This window comes from Condylura cristata, unplaced genomic scaffold (genome assembly GCF_000260355.1).
Source record: "Condylura cristata isolate star-nosed mole 26May11 unplaced genomic scaffold, ConCri1.0 scaffold00005, whole genome shotgun sequence".
Lineage (NCBI taxonomy): Eukaryota > Metazoa > Chordata > Mammalia > Eulipotyphla > Talpidae > Condylura > Condylura cristata.
Window position 1 is genome coordinate 26,924,908 of NW_004567106.1, and position 7,222 is coordinate 26,932,129.

The following is a 7,222-nucleotide window of genomic DNA, read 5'->3' on the forward strand; positions in this document are numbered from 1 at the left end:
AGATTGATTTAGAGGCCAGGGAGAGGAAATGAAAGGAGATGAAACAAAACCACAGCTGTGCTGTTGATTAAGCCTCTGTTTTTTTTCTTTTTTTTTTTTTTTAAACTGGATAGAAAAAGAGGTTGGAAATAAGCTGCTTTCTCAGAAAAATGCTGGCAATAATTTTAGTAGCAGGTTTTTGGCATCTGAATATATTAGCTAAAGTATTTGAATATAATGAGCTGTGCAGTGTGGTGGAGTGGCAAGAGCCCAAGGCTAACTGGCACAATCAGTGACCTTGGCCAAGCCACTTCACCTCTCTGTGCCTCAGTTTCATCTCCTGTACCAGGTGCTCATTGAGCCCAAAGAGACCTAAGACTTCTCAGGAGAAAGGAAGGAGGGTCTGGGTCATCTTTCAAGTCAACTGACTGGTCTGAATCTAGTCCTGTCACTCAACTCATACAGGAGCTCTGAGACTCAGGGTCAGTTACTCAACATCTCTGAGGCATAATTTCTACCTCTGTGGAATAAGATGTCTTCCTCAGAAATCAGCAAGACTTTTAAGTTGGTAAATGTGCCAGCAGCTACAGGACAAGGCATTTTCTCAGGATAAGAAGCAAGAATTGGCGAGTTGGATGCTCTGAAGATGAGTGAGGGAGGATAACTGGCCTGTGAAGCACAAACTGGAAGGGGAAGGGTTCTCTGAGCAACCCTTCCCAAGGGAGGAGAAAATGAAATAATTCTTAGTAGCAGGACAGAAAACAGGACGCCTCAATGCCAGGCTTCATCAGGAACATTGCCTAGGGGCAGAAAAGAAATCTCAGAACATTCCTGACTCCTCACCTACTTTCATTTCTTAACTCTTTATTTTTAATGAAGATGGGAAGGTTTACAACTTTGATAGTTCCATTTATTTCTACCATTTTCATCTAAAACAATACAATGAACCGCAATTATTTCCACCCAGGGTTTCAACTACAGCTGGATAAATGTCAGTATTAATTAAACATGTGCTGTATACTGTGTACTTTTCTCCTGTTTCTCTTATCTGCTTGTATCTTTCTCTACCATCTCTCTCTACCACCAAACTATTCCTCTCTCCTTTTTCCATCTTGTTCCCCTCACCCTCTTTACAGCTGGGCACACCAAATAAAGACCTAGTTAACTAAAAGGCTAAACCCATGAGCAGGAACCAACAGTGTGCAAGAAGAAACCCAGAAAAACAACCAAGGATACGTGAACGGTACAAGCAGTTCCTTGACTCACCGTCCAATGGCTCCAGGCCACAAGGGGGCGCCCCAGCTGACCCTTCAGGCAGGGAAGTTGACCCAACAGGTCTCAAGTACAAAGCAGAGAACAGAGGCTCTTGCAAGAGCAAAAGGAATGAAATGCATCCTAGGCCTCAGAGCTCCTCGAGGTATCTCCCACCCAGTGTAGCCGGGGTCCCGTGAACACATCCTGTCCCTGAGAAAGTGGCAGAAGCTTTATTTGCGTAATCATGGTCACATATTTGTATTTGGTTAGGCTCTTCTACAGGATTCTTCGATTTTTTAATTCAAATATATTTCCAAAATAACCTGGATCTCAAAATAATCTGGATCTCCTTTATAATAAACGTGATACAAAAATAGAATGATGACAAAGAAGGTTGAATTGAAATTACCGAAAAGAAGCAGAGATGTTAAATGTTACCAGGCATCTGAGATCATTAGTACAGTATTTGGCCACTGCGTTTTAGAAAAAGAATGACTTTCTAAATAAAAGAAAATCTTATATAAAAAAATAATACATATTCATTACAGGAAAGGTATAAAAATAGCTTTTTTTTAAGGAACGAGATCTATAACCTCGCCGCTCATTTAACCCCTATTAACAGGTTTATGGCACCATCCCAGCTTTTTGCCTGTGAGGTCATGCACGTCCATTTAGCAAAAATAAAAACTGTTAACCACATTAAACATTTTCCATTCAGTAAATATCACAAGTTCACTTTGAATGCTTGCCATTCTATGTTTATATTACTACCACAGACACACTAGGAAGATGTTATTACAATGCTCGATGCTGGATATTCAGGTTTCTAACATTTTAGCTTTATAAACAATTATTCACTGAACATCTTGTGCTAGCTGTTCTCAAGGTTTCCTCTGAGACTAGCTAGCTTTCAGGGAGTTTCTGCAACTAGCCGTGTTTCAAGACAAGGGGACCACAGTGAATCTTGAATTATTTGCCTGATGACCTGTGGCCGAAACTGTATTTCTTTGTACCTTTTCGGGCAGAAATGAGTAACTAGAACCTATAGCCTTGAAGAGCATGTTCTAGGCTACTTAGTGAAGACAGTGCAATTCTTTGGTTCTGCAGTTCTGTCCTGCAGTCTACAGGTAGGACAGAAACAGAGAAAACTGAAGAGGCCGACAGGATGGGTTCACATCAGCCACTGATTAGAGCCCCAATATTCCCTAAAGGAGTGGGCTCTAATTTCTCATGATGTGCTTCTCTTCCTGGAGTGACCTCATGTCAGAAGCAGAGTGGCCCTCTGTAGAGGTAGAAAGCATTCAGTTGTCTTGCTTGTAGGTAGTGAGTTTACTATCCTCTCCCCCCCCACAGAAAGGTGTGGCATTTGGAAGCTGTTCTCCCGCTCCGTGGTTCTTGGAACCAAAGATGGTTCGTGACCTAGACACTCAGATTGAAATCCCTTCCAAGAAGCGCACAAACACACCTCTCTGTGCATGGTGTCCCTAGTTAACTTCAAACAGATGAGAATTTATAACATGTTTGAATACCAATAAAGAAGGATTTTTCTGGACCATGTGGCATAGTAGCAATCGCAATTACTAAATGTCCCCAACCATGTCTTTATGCATTCACACACATCTGACAGCTTCCATCTAAGTATGCAGAGGTAGACTTTAATAATTAATCATGACACATATGAATTTATTGTACTCATATTTCCAGTACTCTTCTTTCTCCCTAAGTGTCCTTTTTTTTTTCCTAGAGCATACTTCAACCCAAAGGACATACTTTTGAGAAAATACTCCATTAAAGACATTGTTGGAACAACTTATATTATTCATTAGTGTGTTCTAAAGTGGACCCAAATGGAAATGCTTTTTGCTAAAGTAAAAATACATTCATTTCTATGATCTAATTGTACAATTGGTTAGAATTTCTACCTATTGGTTCAAAGGGAAATTTGGTTTCAGTGAATTTGTTTTTAATAAAAATGTGTTATCTATGATAAATATATTTCACTTTGTTCAAATGGATTTGATTGGGAAAACATATTGAGCAGAAGTACTGGTAGAGCTTAATTTCATTGCTTTGAGAAAACGTATTGAATGCTGGTTTGAATTAAATTCTATTTGTTTTAATAAAAGTGTATTGGCCTGAGTGTACATATATTTGTTTTAGTGGCAGTGCATTGGATCCAATAAAACTATATTGGCTTCACTGCTTATGTCTCCTTTTCAGTGAAAATAGATTGAATGGGAAAACGAAAGAGGCATGAAGCAGCCAGCCCCAAGGTCTTTACTTGGCGAAAGTATCCAAGTCACTGGGAAGGAGGGAGTTTCCAAAGACTTCATATCAAAACATGCTTTTAAATTTAAATACCTTTTACTGTCAAGGACAAACATGTGAGACTGAATTGCCCCCAGAAAGAGTGTAATTTTCTGAAACAGCCCCTCCATGGACAAGTGTGGGGCTGTACATAAAAGAGGGAAAGAAAATTCTACGAAAACCAAAAACAGGTTTGTCAACATCCCTCAAGCTTTATATGGGCCTCATGGGTTCCAATAAGACGCTGTCTACTAGATAGTCCTAAATCCCTTAAATGAGCAGAAAAGAGATCATGAGTATTCCCTGAAGATGGTGCTGGCCCATCAGCACGGAAATGAGTCTGACTTTGGGCTGATTAAAAGGAGGAAGACTAGACACAAGACTACCCTGAGACCCATATCAGAATTACCTGGCTTTTCATGGATTAGAGGCCCTTAGCACGGAGATGGCCCTCCTGAGGGGGATGGCGCCGGTACTGATGTCTAGAAAATGGCAGCCTCTGCCATGTGCCGTGACCACTGTGCTTAGCTCTAGATGACTCCCAGGGGCCCAGGCACACACACACACACACACACACACACACACACACACACACACACACTCCCTTGCATAGGGCCCAGAGTCAGAAGTAGAGTAAAATAATGAGGATCAATAATGATATTGGCGGTTATTGTCTCTCCATTAAAGCAGTATTTGCTCTAAAATGTTTTCTTCCCCAGAAGATGAACTTGACCTGACTCTTCTACCCAGTTTCATTTGACCTTGATGAGAAATTCAAATACTACTTGAATCAACCTCTTTGCTCTTATTAAATACATAACAAACACATTCTAGAATTTAACCTTCTCTCTAATAACTGCTAATTCTCCACTCACACCACTACTGAAGAGCCCTAAGCCCTCAGTGAATAACTACTCATTTTTTGAATGTTTGAATTCTTACAAGATCCAACCAGATTGAGAGAGGAAAAGGAATCCATGGATTTTCCCCCTGTATAAATATTCCCAATTATGTACTGGACTTAAGAATAAATTAGAATTTGTGACAAAGAAATGTGCTGTGCTGAACTCGGAGAGGTGGGACTGTGACCCAGGAAGACACAATTTGCCAGAGTTAGGACTGACACTTCCACCACATTGTAGAATTACAACTTGGAGCTGAGTGTACCCATTTCAGAAAGGAAATGTAGTGCACAACAAAATTCACCCTCCTCACAATGGACTCTTACATGGTAATCCTAGGACATTCCTAATATCAAGCAACATGAATGTGGAAAATTCTATATATCTCACTGTCGGGTTTGGGGATTGCTATAAAGAGAGATCACGTATCTCTGGGAAGTGGAAAATCTCATGGGTAGATTTGCAGGGTTATAGAGGGGGAAAAACACAACTAATCTTTTGAGGGGAGCACTGAGAACCAGGCATTGCCTCTTGGGAAACCAGTTAAAAAAGGCAGCCCTCACTTTTCCTCCATAACCAATGAGAAAAAGAGACCAAGATAATTTCAAGAAAGCCCAGAAGGTGAGTGGGCAAGTTAGACAAAGAAGGGAGGTAACTACTAAAATGTTTGTTATTAAGTCAGTTGCCACTGTGGTCAGCTGGAGGTTGATTCCTGATAGAAATCTAGTAGCCAATACTGAACTCATGTCTTACAGTGACCTCTTTAGGGATAAGGAGCTCAGGTATTTATACCAACATGCTTAGCCTACTGCTACATGGTCAGGAGCTTCTTTGGGGAGTGTGGATTTTCTGGTGCACCCAGTCTGTCAGGTGAGCAACACAGTGGCTCTGACCACTGGAAAAGCTTTAAAGCAACAAATGCTGCTGGAAGTGGTTAGGTTTAAAGCAAGGAAAGAGAACTGACAAGATCTCTTCATGCTGCCCCGTGAAGCCCATTTTACAGATGAGTAAACTGAGATAGAGGTTAAGTAGTCTCCCCTTAAAAAAAAAAAATAGGGCCCTTCCTGGTGGTGCAGCGGGTTAAAGCACTGCACTAAGAAGCTTAAGCCACTTCCGCATGAGTTCGATTCCTGCCTGCCCCGGAGGAGTTCCACATGGCTTGGCAGACCTCTCCTGGCCCACCCGCTGCTCCCCTCAGCAGTGTACTTCGTCGATCTGTCTGTTCTGCTCCCCACTCTGTTCCTGGTGAATCCTCTCACCCTCTGCATCTCTGGCCTGTACCCCAGTTCTATATGAATAAATAAATAAATCTTTTTAAAAAAAAAAAGCGAATAAACAACACAGGCAGAATATAAACCCAGCCACTAATCCGCTTGAAAGCTGATGACTTAACCACCTAGCACACTGCCTTGGCATGCTGTCCGGCTGGAGAAGTGAGAGTGCCTTCCAAGGTTAAAAACCACATCTCAAGGGAGTATGTACCTTATCAGGGTGTGAGCTGAATGTTGTGGGAAGGGGAGGGGAACTGGAAGTGTAATAGTGCTGGGGTTTCTGCTCGAGGTGTAGCCTGAGAGTTATCTATCTCAGACTGAACTGAATCTTAGTCTCTCGGTGTCTCTTTCCTAGATGCTAACCTCAACTTGTTTTACAGCATTGCTTTGCTTAATAATTAATTAAAAATAACCATAAGAACGTGTGCTCCTGGGTCATTTCCAGTGAGCCCAGGTCCTGGCTACCTCCCAATTCTACCAACTCCCCTGTAGACCTCTTCATCTTCATCCTTTTGCTATCAGCCTTTTCATTTCTGCCTCACTTTGTAGCTGCTAGCTGTTTTATAAAGTAAGTTATGATGACTTCATGCTATAAAATAAAATAGTATTCCTCACAGCTGTTTTGACTTCATTTAATGAAATGCTGGTGACATCTGAATGTCACCATCACTGAGAAGCAGGCAAGTATCTGTGATTGCCGAGAGTGGAAAGATCAGTATTATTTCCCAGGTTAAAATGTCACGTGACATATCTGCAGTTATTGTCTTGTGTCAGCCACGGTTGCTGCGATGTCCCTCTTATTAGAGTCTTCAGGTCCTGAAACAGACCTCTAGCTCCTTTTTGTTACCTATAAATATGATTGGACAGCCCAGATGGCAAGGATGCGTGCAGTATCGTGAAGATGAGTAAAATGTGTCAGTAGACACTCTCGACTAACAATTCCTGCCATTCAAGAACTCATAAAAAATGCTGTCTCAGGAAAGTTATAGTGTGTATGTCACCCCATCAGAGAGTGTCAGAGAAACCTTTGGTTCCTTCTTCCGCGTCACACATAAAGAGGAGAGAGCGGTGCTGAGAAGACAGAGACAGCACGCATGGAGGCAAGTCAAGAAGCCAGTCTCATCCTCAATCAATTATGTGAGTGTACTACCAAGTCAATGAATGCACAGTGTGAGAGCTTACAGCAGATGGACGAACACTTGTCGGCTATCTGGAGCTGCGGGAGAGTCAGATTTATTTTCAAAGCTTGTTTGTCTCATTTCTCCTGCCTGGTGCTGGAAGGCAGAGCATGCATCTGTGATTTTTCAAATGCAAGAGATCTCCAACTATTTTCTAGCACGGTCTCTGTGGGCTAAACTCTCTAAGACATCTGGGCTCTTTTCTCCTCAGGCTGAGGATAAGGAGTGCAGTTTTAACTTCCTCCTGCAGGTCTCAGCAAAGACAGAATGAGTTTGGCTCATTCCATGCACTGGCCTCAAAGACTCACCTGGACTATGGACTTCCAGACAC

At 41.9% G+C, this 7,222-nt stretch overlaps 1 long non-coding RNA gene across 1 annotated transcript in view; it reads left to right on the forward strand.

Moving 5' to 3' along the window:
* Positions 1-3,371, forward strand: part of LOC105853204 — a 139,914-nt gene extending 136,543 nt beyond the window's left edge. The window contains exon 7 of the long non-coding RNA XR_001145054.1: positions 2,978-3,371. This is a non-coding gene — a long non-coding RNA (uncharacterized LOC105853204). The remainder of the gene's footprint in view (positions 1-2,977) is intronic.
* The last annotated feature ends 3,851 nt before the right edge of the window (positions 3,372-7,222 follow it).